This window comes from Vipera berus (assembly GCF_964194415.1).
Source record: "Vipera berus genome assembly, chromosome: 1".
NCBI classification, from domain to species: Eukaryota; Metazoa; Chordata; class Lepidosauria; order Squamata; family Viperidae; genus Vipera; species Vipera berus.
In genome coordinates, this window is record NC_138202.1 from 319,555,550 (window position 1) to 319,565,417 (window position 9,868).

The 9,868-nt window shown below is 48.8% G+C and overlaps 1 protein-coding gene across 1 annotated transcript in view; it reads right to left on the reverse strand.

The window, feature by feature from the left end:
• TTBK1 (tau tubulin kinase 1) overlaps window positions 1–7,868 on the reverse strand; it is a 105,039-nt gene extending 97,171 nt beyond the window's left edge. The window contains exon 1 of the mRNA XM_081328317.1: window positions 7,653–7,868. The gene's annotated coding sequence lies outside the window, so the exon portion shown is untranslated. The remainder of the gene's footprint in view (window positions 1–7,652) is intronic.
• Window positions 7,869–9,868: the final 2,000 nt, after the last annotated feature.

The following is a 9,868-nucleotide window of genomic DNA, read 5'->3' on the forward strand; positions in this document are numbered from 1 at the left end:
TTTGTGCTTTAGATTGTAAGCCGCCCTGAGTCTTCGGAGAAGGGTGGGATATAAATGGGATTTTAAAAAAAATAGAAATTGTATTATGCAAATGATTCATTTAAAAGTTATAACCTTGCAATCATGCGTTTTGTATAGATAGCTATCAGGATTGGGTCTTCACATGCTTAGTTTAACTCCCACATGCAATTCTTAATACAAATCTCTGTAAACAACCAATGCTTGTATTTTACAGAAATCACATCTTAAAATGTACTTGTACCCAACTACTTTTTCATTCCAGAATTTACCACATAGCCCTTACATCAGGGATAGATTATTTCCAGACATCAACAAAGACCCCTCCCACTCTTACAAGGTCCCTCAACTTCATCTAGTCAAATCTTCCATCAAGTCTCATCTATTCCCTTTAAGAAGCATATCATTCATATGCCATTGTCTTCCTTTGAAGGGGAAAAGCAAGATATATAGGTCATAATGACAAAAAACAATCCTGCTAATGTTGCTACATCAGAAAGCACCCTCCCTCTTGCATAAGGAAAATAAGTCAGGAGACAAATCTTCCCTGTTCAATTGTCAGCTCTCAATGGCTTCCAGGTTTAATCCAGTCCTCCAACAGGGTCAATTACTGTATCTCTTTAGTATATTTAGCTACTATGGTTATCAGTTAACAAGGTATTTCTCCAAAAATGCTAATTCTCTGCCCATAAATTAAAACTTTGATATAATCAAATTAAAAAAATAAATATAATTTAACTTGGTTAGTAGAAACAGTAAAAATTATAGAAACTGAGAAATTAATTCTTAGGAAGGGAAGTATGTCTATGTTCCTAAAACATAAGAAAATATATGTCACCACCTAGGATTATATATAAGTTTTGGTGGCCGATTTAATATTAGAAATAATAAAAATTAAAATATTACCAATAAACTTTTGGATAAAAACTAGAGTGTTTCATTAGATCAGCTGGCTCCATGATACCCTACATTTTATATTGGCCAACCTTTTTTAAGACATCTATTTTAATGAATATCACCAAATGACATGAATTTGATGCACTCTCTTTTGATGTAAGCGCCTTAGCAGTCAATTATATTGACTGCACCCGCCTTCTAGTGGAACTGTAAACACATTAATATTAGTACAATGTTCTAATGCATCAGCTTCCAGTTACTAGAAATTGCAGGTCAGAAATAAAATATATGTTCCATATCTAAAGGGGTCAAATTCAGCTTTGATCACTTTGCTATCAGAGCTGGGAAAACCTCTTCCCAAAATTCTAGAAGGCCACCTTCAGGTACCACACACTGTGTTTGATATTCCTCTATAGAACACCATTTTTTATATTCTCAGGAAAGATACAGTTCTAATCTGTCAGATTTAATTTGTAAATCATTTTAGAATGTTATTAGAGTTTTACAAAATTACTTTTGAGATTGCACACTCAGAATGGCATTGTAGTCTAAATGTTAATAAACCTGAAGTTTATATAACAATATGAAATTTACAGTTTAATTTTCAATTACCTTAGTGTCTGGAAACACCATACCTGGACAATAGCATAAAAGTGCCAATCACTGCATGCAGTATCAACAATTCCTTTAACAATGTAAGATTCTGTTTTTTAAAACTGATTTTAATGACAAATATTTCTGCTCTCTCAAATCAGTCACAGATATAGTTAAATAAAGTAAAATTATGTATTTAATAATCTAACATAAAAATTCAAGAAGTCATTAAATTAAGATTTCTATGAAATCCTGGCCTAATTTGTTGGATTCAAATCATCTTTCAAATATTCTAATGCCCCTATATCTTAATATCTGCCCACAACAAAACAGGAATTTCTAGAAATGAAAATTCAGTTTCCTGGATTACTAAAACTCCTTTCTCTCAGATCTGTCACAATAAAACACTGAACAGGGTGCTCTATGATCCAGTTATGTTCTTACAGTGACCAAATCTCTAGAGTATGCCATGAAATATATGAAGCTGGCAACAAAACTACAAATGTTTAACATAACTCATCCCCCCCCAAAGCAGAAGCATGTCATTCAAAATTTAAGAAGTCACCAGATTGTATTACTGTAGATAACTGTATCTGGAAGATATGTGTGTAGCAAAATATTACCGTATATACTTGAGTATAAGCCGAATTTTTCAGCCCACTTTTTGGGCTGAAAAATTCCACTTCGGCTTATACTCCAGTCAACAAAAAAAACTTACCGAGGACTTGTGCGCGGCCGAGGCTTTGGTGCTTCCGGGATCGCCCGCACCTCTCCCAAGCCACCGCCGTCCGAGACCTGCCGAAGTTTGGGGAGGTTTGGGGAGGTGCGCGCGCACCTCCCCAAACTCCGCGCCTTGCCTGCCTGCTTCTTTCCGCAGCGGAAAGAAGCAGGCAGGCAGGGCGCGGAGGAACGGAGACTTGCCGACGTTTGGGGAGGTTTGGGCGCCTCCCCAAACCTCGGCAGGTCTCCGTTCCTCCGCGCAGACCTGCCGACGTTTGGGGAGGTTTGGGCGCCTCCCCAAACCTCCCCAAACGTCGGCAGGTCTCCGTTCCTCCTGCCGACCTTTGGGGAGGTTTGGGCGCCTCCCCAAACCTCCCCAAACCTCGGCAGGTCTCCGTTCCTCCTGCCGACCTTTGGGGAGGTTTGGGCGCCTCCCCAAACCTCGGCAGGTCTCCGTTCCTCCTGCCGACCTTTGGGGAGGTTTGGGCGCCTCCCCAAACCTCGGCAGGTCTCCGTTCCTCCTGCCGACCTTTGGGGAGGTTTGGGCGCCTCCCCAAACCTCGGCAGGTCTCCGTTCCTCCTGCCGACCTTTGGGGAGGTTTGGGCGCCTCCCCAAACCTCCCCAGGTCTCCGTTCCTCCTGCCGACCTTTGGGGAGGTTTGGGCGCCTCCCCAAACCTCGGCAGGTCTCCGTTCCTCCTGCCGACCTTTGGGGAGGTTTGGGCGCCTCCCCAAACCTCGGCAGGTCTCCGTTCCTGTTTGGGGAGGTTTGGGCGCCTCCCCAAACCTCCCCAAACCTCGGCAGGTCTCCGTTCCTCCGCGCAGACCTGCCGACCTTTGGGGAGGTTTGGGCGCCTCCCCAAACGTCCCCAAACCTCGGCAGGTCTCCGTTCCTGTTTGGGGAGGTTTGGGCGCCTCCCCAAACCTCCCCAAACCTCGGCAGGTCTCCGTTCCTCCGCGCAGACCTGCCGACCTTTGGGGAGGTTTGGGCGCCTCCCCAAACCTCGGCAGGTCTCCGTTCCTGTTTGGGGAGGTTTGGGCGCCTCCCCAAACCTCGGCAGGTCTCCGTTCCTCCGCGCAGACCTGCCGACCTTTGGGGAGGTTTGGGCGCCTCCCCAAACGTCCCCAAACCTCGGCAGGTCTCCGTTCCTGTTTGGGGAGGTTTGGGCGCCTCCCCAAACCTCCCCAAACCTCGGCAGGTCTCCGTTCCTCCGCGCAGACCTGCCGACCTTTGGGGAGGTTTGGGCGCCTCCCCAAACGTCCCCAAACCTCGGCAGGTCTCCGTTCCTGTTTGGGGAGGTTTGGGCGCCTCCCCAAACGTCCCCAAACCTCGGCAGGTCTCCGTTCCTCCGCGCAGACCTGCCGACCTTTGGGGAGGTTTGGGCGCCTCCCCAAACGTCCCCAAACCTCGGCAGGTCTCCGTTCCTGTTTGGGGAGATTTGGGCGCCTCCCCAAACGTCCCCAAACCTCGGCAGGTCTCCGTTCCTCCGCGCAGACCTGCCGACCTTTGGGGAGGTTTGGGCGCCTCCCCAAACCTCCCCAAACCTCGGCAGGTCTCCGTTCTTCCTGCCGACCTTTGGGGAGGTTTGGGCGCCTCCCCAAACCTCCCCAAACGTCGGCAGGTCTGCGCGGAGGAACGGAGACCTGCCGAGGTTTGGGGAGGTTTGGGGAGGCGCCCAAACCTCCCCAAACAGGAACGGAGACCTGCCGAGGTTTGGGGAGGTTTGGGGAGGCGCCCAAACCTCCCCAAAGGTCGGCAGGTCTGCGCGGAGGAACGGAGACCTGCCGAGGTTTGGGGACGTTTGGGGAGGCGCCCAAACCTCCCCAAACAGGAACGGAGACCTGCCGAGGTTTGGGGACGTTTGGGGAGGCGCCCAAACCTCCCCAAAGGTCGGCAGGTCTGCGCGGAGGAACGGAGACCTGCCGAGGTTTGGGGAGGTTTGGGGAGGCGCCCAAACCTCCCCAAACAGGAACGGAGACCTGCCGAGGTTTGGGGACGTTTGGGGAGGCGCCCAAACCTCCCCAAAGGTCGGCAGGTCTGCGCGGAGGAACGGAGACCTGCCGAGGTTTGGGGAGGTTTGGGGAGGCGCCCAAACCTCCCCAAACAGGAACGGAGACCTGCCGAGGTTTGGGGAGGTTTGGGGAGGCGCCCAAACCTCCCCAAAGGTCGGCAGGTCTGCGCGGAGGAACGGAGACCTGCCGAGGTTTGGGGAGGTTTGGGGAGGCGCCCAAACCTCCCCAAACAGGAACGGAGACCTGCCGAGGTTTGGGGACGTTTGGGGAGGCGCCCAAACCTCCCCAAAGGTCGGCAGGTCTGCGCGGAGGAACGGAGACCTGCCGAGGTTTGGGGAGGTTTGGGGAGGCGCCCAAACCTCCCCAAACAGGAACGGAGACCTGCCGAGGTTTGGGGACGTTTGGGGAGGCGCCCAAACCTCCCCAAAGGTCGGCAGGTCTGCGCGGAGGAACGGAGACCTGCCGAGGTTTGGGGAGGTTTGGGGAGGCGCCCAAACCTCCCCAAACAGGAACGGAGACCTGCCGAGGTTTGGGGACGTTTGGGGAGGCGCCCAAACCTCCCCAAAGGTCGGCAGGTCTGCGCGGAGGAACGGAGACCTGCCGAGGTTTGGGGAGGTTTGGGGAGGCGCCCAAACCTCCCCAAACAGGAACGGAGACCTGCCGAGGTTTGGGGAGGTTTGGGGAGGCGCCCAAACCTCCCCAAACGTCGGCAGGTCTGCGCGGAGGAACGGAGACCTGCCGAGGTTTGGGGAGGTTTGGGGAGGCGCCCAAACCTCCCCAAACAGGAACGGAGACCTGCCGAGGTTTGGGGACGTTTGGGGAGGCGCCCAAACCTCCCCAAAGGTCGGCAGGTCTGCGCGGAGGAACGGAGACCTGCCGAGGTTTGGGGAGGCGCCCAAACCTCCCCAAAGGTCGGCAGGAGGAACGGAGACTTGCCGAGGTTTGGGGAGGTTTGGGGAGGCGCCCAAACCTCCCCAAAGGTCGGCAGGAGGAACGGAGACCTGCCGAGGTTTGGGGAGGTTTGGGGAGGCGCCCAAACCTCCCCAAAGGTCGGCAGGAGGAACGGAGACCTGCCGACGTTTGGGGAGGTTTGGGGAGGCGCCCAAACCTCCCCAAAGGTCGGCAGGAGGAACGGAGACCTGCCGACGAGCCGCGGCCACACAGGGTATTCCTGTGTATTCAGGCTTGCAGAACGGCGGATCGGCTTATACTCGAGTCAATAACTTTTTCCAGTTTTGGGGGGTGAAATTGGGGGTCTCGGCTTATACTCGAGTCGGCTTATACTCAAGTATATACGGTATATTTTAAAAGAGGTAACAAATTAGAAACACTCAAAATAAAATTGATATATAAAAATAAAAACTGAAAATTAGTGGTTAAAAAAAGAATAACTGAAATGGATCTAAAGAAAAATGGTTTATAGTATATAAAGGAATAATAAAAGAAAAAGTTCTAATTTGCAAATAAAAAACTTCAATCTTTAAGTATGAGGAACCTGAGACTAATGCATTGCTGCCACATAAAAGTTTTATGTTATCAGATAATTAAAAGTTTCATCTCAAACAGAACTGTGCTATCTATTCAGGTCAAGCTGTAAAGCTTTTTTGTCACTTTTTCTCATGTCTGCATCCCTCCTCCAAAGAACAAATCAAAGGAATTGGGGAGAAAAAGTCACCACATCTAAGTAAATCTGACATTTAACCCTCTGCCATAATTTCCTAATTTCTAATCCCAGCTTTATTTGCAAAATTCAATCATACCTATTCTTTCCATTACTTTCAACATTTATTTAAAGCGTCAAGTCTGTGCATCTGTCCAGGAATAATCATTTTTAAAAGATGCTCCTACTAACGAATCCAAAAGATAAGTTTTATGTTTTTAAATGACATACGGGGAGGGGCACATCCACTTCAAGCAAAGTTGAAGGAGGGTAAGCGTGCATGCAGCAGTCTGATCATCACCACTTTCTTCTTTTCATAAAAGTTAATGTCGGCTTTCAAAAAGCAGAGGCCCTCCGATTTCTGGAGGGTTGGAAAATTTCCAAAGCCACCGAAAAAAGAAATGCAGCTCCACTTTTCTTGGAAAAGGGCACATCTTCCATACAAAAAACTTTGTGCGGTTACTTCACCTGAGCAGCTCCGGGAAGATTCCCAATTCAGTCTCAATGACTCATATGTTCTCCGTCTTCACCCACCATAGCTGAAAGATGCTCAGAGGCATCCGTTACCTCCACTGCCGTCTAAAGCAGGGGTCTTCAAACTTGGCCCTTTTATGACTTGTGGACTTCAACTCCCAGAATTGTCCAGACATACTAGCCCCGCTTATCTAAACCAGGGGTCTTCAAACTTGGCCCTTTTATGACTTGTGGACTTCAACTCCCAGAATTGTCCAGACATACTAGCCCCGCTTATCTAAACCAGGGGTCTTCAAACTTGGCCCTTTTATGACTTGTGGACTTCAACTCCCAGAATTGTCCAGACATACTAGCCCCGCTTATCTAAACCAGGGGTCTTCAAACTTGGCCCTTTTATGACTTGTGGACTTCAACTCCCAGAATTGTCCAGACATACTAGCCCCGCTTATCTAAACCAGGGGTCTTCAAACTTGGCCCTTTTATGACTTGTGGACTTCAACTCCCAGAATTGTCCAGACATACTAGCCCCGCTTATCTAAACCAGGGGTCTTCAAACTTGGCCCTTTTATGACTTGTGGACTTCAACTCCCAGAATTGTCCAGACATACTAGCCCCGCTTATCTAAACCAGGGGTCTTCAAACTTGGCCCTTTTATGACTTGTGGACTTCAACTCCCAGAATTCCTCAGCCAGCAAAGCTGGCTGAGGAATTCTGGGAGTTGAAGTCCACAAGTCATAAAAGGGCCAAGTTTGAAGACCCCTGGTCTAAAGCGTTTCCCGGGGCGATGAAAGTCAACCACCAGAGCCCCGCCCCCAGCCTCCCAGGTAGACCACGAGGCCAGCCCTCGAAAAGCTCCTCCCCCTCCCCCCTCCCCCCTCCACTGCCTGCACTGCAGTTTGCCCAAACTCGCCTCCAGCCTTTGGCCGCTTCCACCACCCAGAGGCTGCTCCGAAATCGCGACTGGCCAAACCTCTTGTCAATCCAGCCCCGAGGCATCCTGGGAGGTTAGATCCCTGCCACGCCAAAGCCTCCTTGTCTCCTGTCTCTCCCCCCCCCCTCCCGCCCTCCAGGGCGAGAGAACTACAACTCCCAAAATGCACCACTAGGCCAGACTTCAGAGGAGGGGTCCAGGCAACGGCCCTACCTCCTGGGCCCCAGCCCCCCCCCTTCCTCCTCGTTCCCCCAGGGGTTTGATTAGAGGGAATAAGGAGGCCGTGGTGCCGCCTCCAAATCCCCCCCCCATCTCCGGGCCGGCCAGCCCGTCCCTCGGCGCTCACCTGGTCCTTGCCGCAGCCGTTGGTGAGGGTGGTGCATCCTCCACCAGCTGCCTTCAGTCAGTGCGGCACCGGCGCGTGGCTGCCTGCCCTGCCTGGGACTGTCTGGTAAGCTGCCTCCTCCTGTGCGGGCCGCCCCGGGAGCATCCTCCCCCCTCCCGCACCGGCCTCGGGATGGGTCCGCGGCGGCAGAAGGGAGGAGGAGGAGGAGGAGGAGGAGGCTCTGCTAGCGGGATTCGCCCACAATGCACTACGCGCAGAAGCAGCAGCGGCCGCCGCCGTGCCTGACATCAGCACCAGCCTCCGCAGCGTCGCCCCGCCCTACCTTGCCGGCTTCCTTCGGGATCTCCGGTGGCTTCCACGCGCCACAACAGAGCGGCCTCTCGGAGCTGCGCGCGCCGTTACGCGAAGTGCCTTATGCGTGCACCGAGCTGAACCGTACTTCAAACATTCCGAGCCTCCCGCGTGTATGTTTAGATCAGGGGTCTTCAAACTTGGCCCTTTTATGACTTGTGGACTTCAACTCCCAGAATTCCTCAGCCAGCTTTGCTGGCTGAGGAATTCTGGGAGTTGAAGTCCACAAGTCATAAAAGGGCCAAGTTTGAAGACCCCTGGTTTAGATAAGCAGGGCTAGTATGTCTGGACCGCAAAACTCCATGGTCTGTACTTATTTACTCTTGTCTGGGATGTTTTGCTGACCAGATAGGATTACCTTCTGATAAGTGGGAAATCCTGATCGCTCCAACACATTTGAGTGGACACCCGTGCATTAATACTTCATCAAACTCACTCCTAGGTCTTTTGCTGGTGAGCTGACTTACGGAACAAAAGTTTCTTTCAACCTATTTCCCCTATTTTATCCATGAAGTATTTTCATGACTCATTCAGCATTATTAAATGCACTTTAAAATAAAGCACATAAATATATTCATTAATTTTATTTTTAACTATGGGAATTATAATGTGTCCCTCTGAATTTGTGCAGGTAATCTTTGACAATTTAGTCTCAATTTTCTGTTGCTAAGCAGGGCAGTTCTTGAATGAATTTTGCTCCATTTTACAACCTTTCTTTGCCATAGTTGTTAAGCAAATCAGTGCAGTTGTTAAGTGAGTCATGTGGTCAGTAAGCAAATCTGGCTTCCCCCATTGACTTTGCTTATCAGAAGCTGGCTGGAACATTACAAATGGTGATCACATCACCCTAAGACAGTGCAACTGTCTAAATACATGCCAGTTGCCAAGCGTCCTAATTTTGATCACATGACCATGTGGATGCTGCAATGGTCATAAGTGTGAAAATGATCATTAAATCCCTTTTTTCAAAGCTGTTATAATTCTGAATGGTCACTACACAAATAGTTGTAAGCTGAGGATTATCTATAGTGAATTGGAGGATTTTTTTTCCTACACTGAAATTTGATAAGACAATGAAATATGCAAAAAATTAAAAAGCAATAAAAAAACCCAAAGCCTCTATGCCAGGGGTCGGCAACCAGCATAGCTGGCTCAGGAATTCTGGGAGTTGAAGTCCGCGAGTCATAAAAGAGCCAAGGTTGCCGACCCCTGCTCTATGCCAATGGACATCACAGATGCTTATGAAACAGAGATCAGAAAAAGGATAGACATTAAAAGCTATGACAAATGGATGCTAAACTTTAGAGATAAAATATCAACACAACAACAAAAAGAATGTGGACTAAATCTGTAAAATTTACATCAAATTATAACTCAAAATTTGTACAAAATGTTCTATAGATGGTATTCAGCTCCATCATTAAAATCTAAAACACACAAATATACAGTAATGAACGCTTACAGAAAATAAAGCACTTTAAAGAAGATAAAAAAAATCCACAACTAAATGGAGAAAGACGTTAATTCTCTTTTTTGCATGCAAGGCATTGAGATTATTGTGGAAATCATTTCTCCTCAGGTCACCTGCCTTTTGTATTCCCAGGGAAACCTTGTGAAACTTGTTTGTCCGACCTGGCACATTTGACTACATTAACAGATCAACATTCTGCAGCATCACCATTAGCTTTTATGAAATCATCTAACTTTTCCTGTTTTTTTATCTTGTATGTCAATTTGATTCAGTCATCGATAAGAAGCATACATTCCTAGAAACTATGTTTACTAACACATTCTTTCTTTTAAATTACTATGGATCTAGAATATAGTGCAGGAAACATACACATATAACAGCTCCTAGATATAGA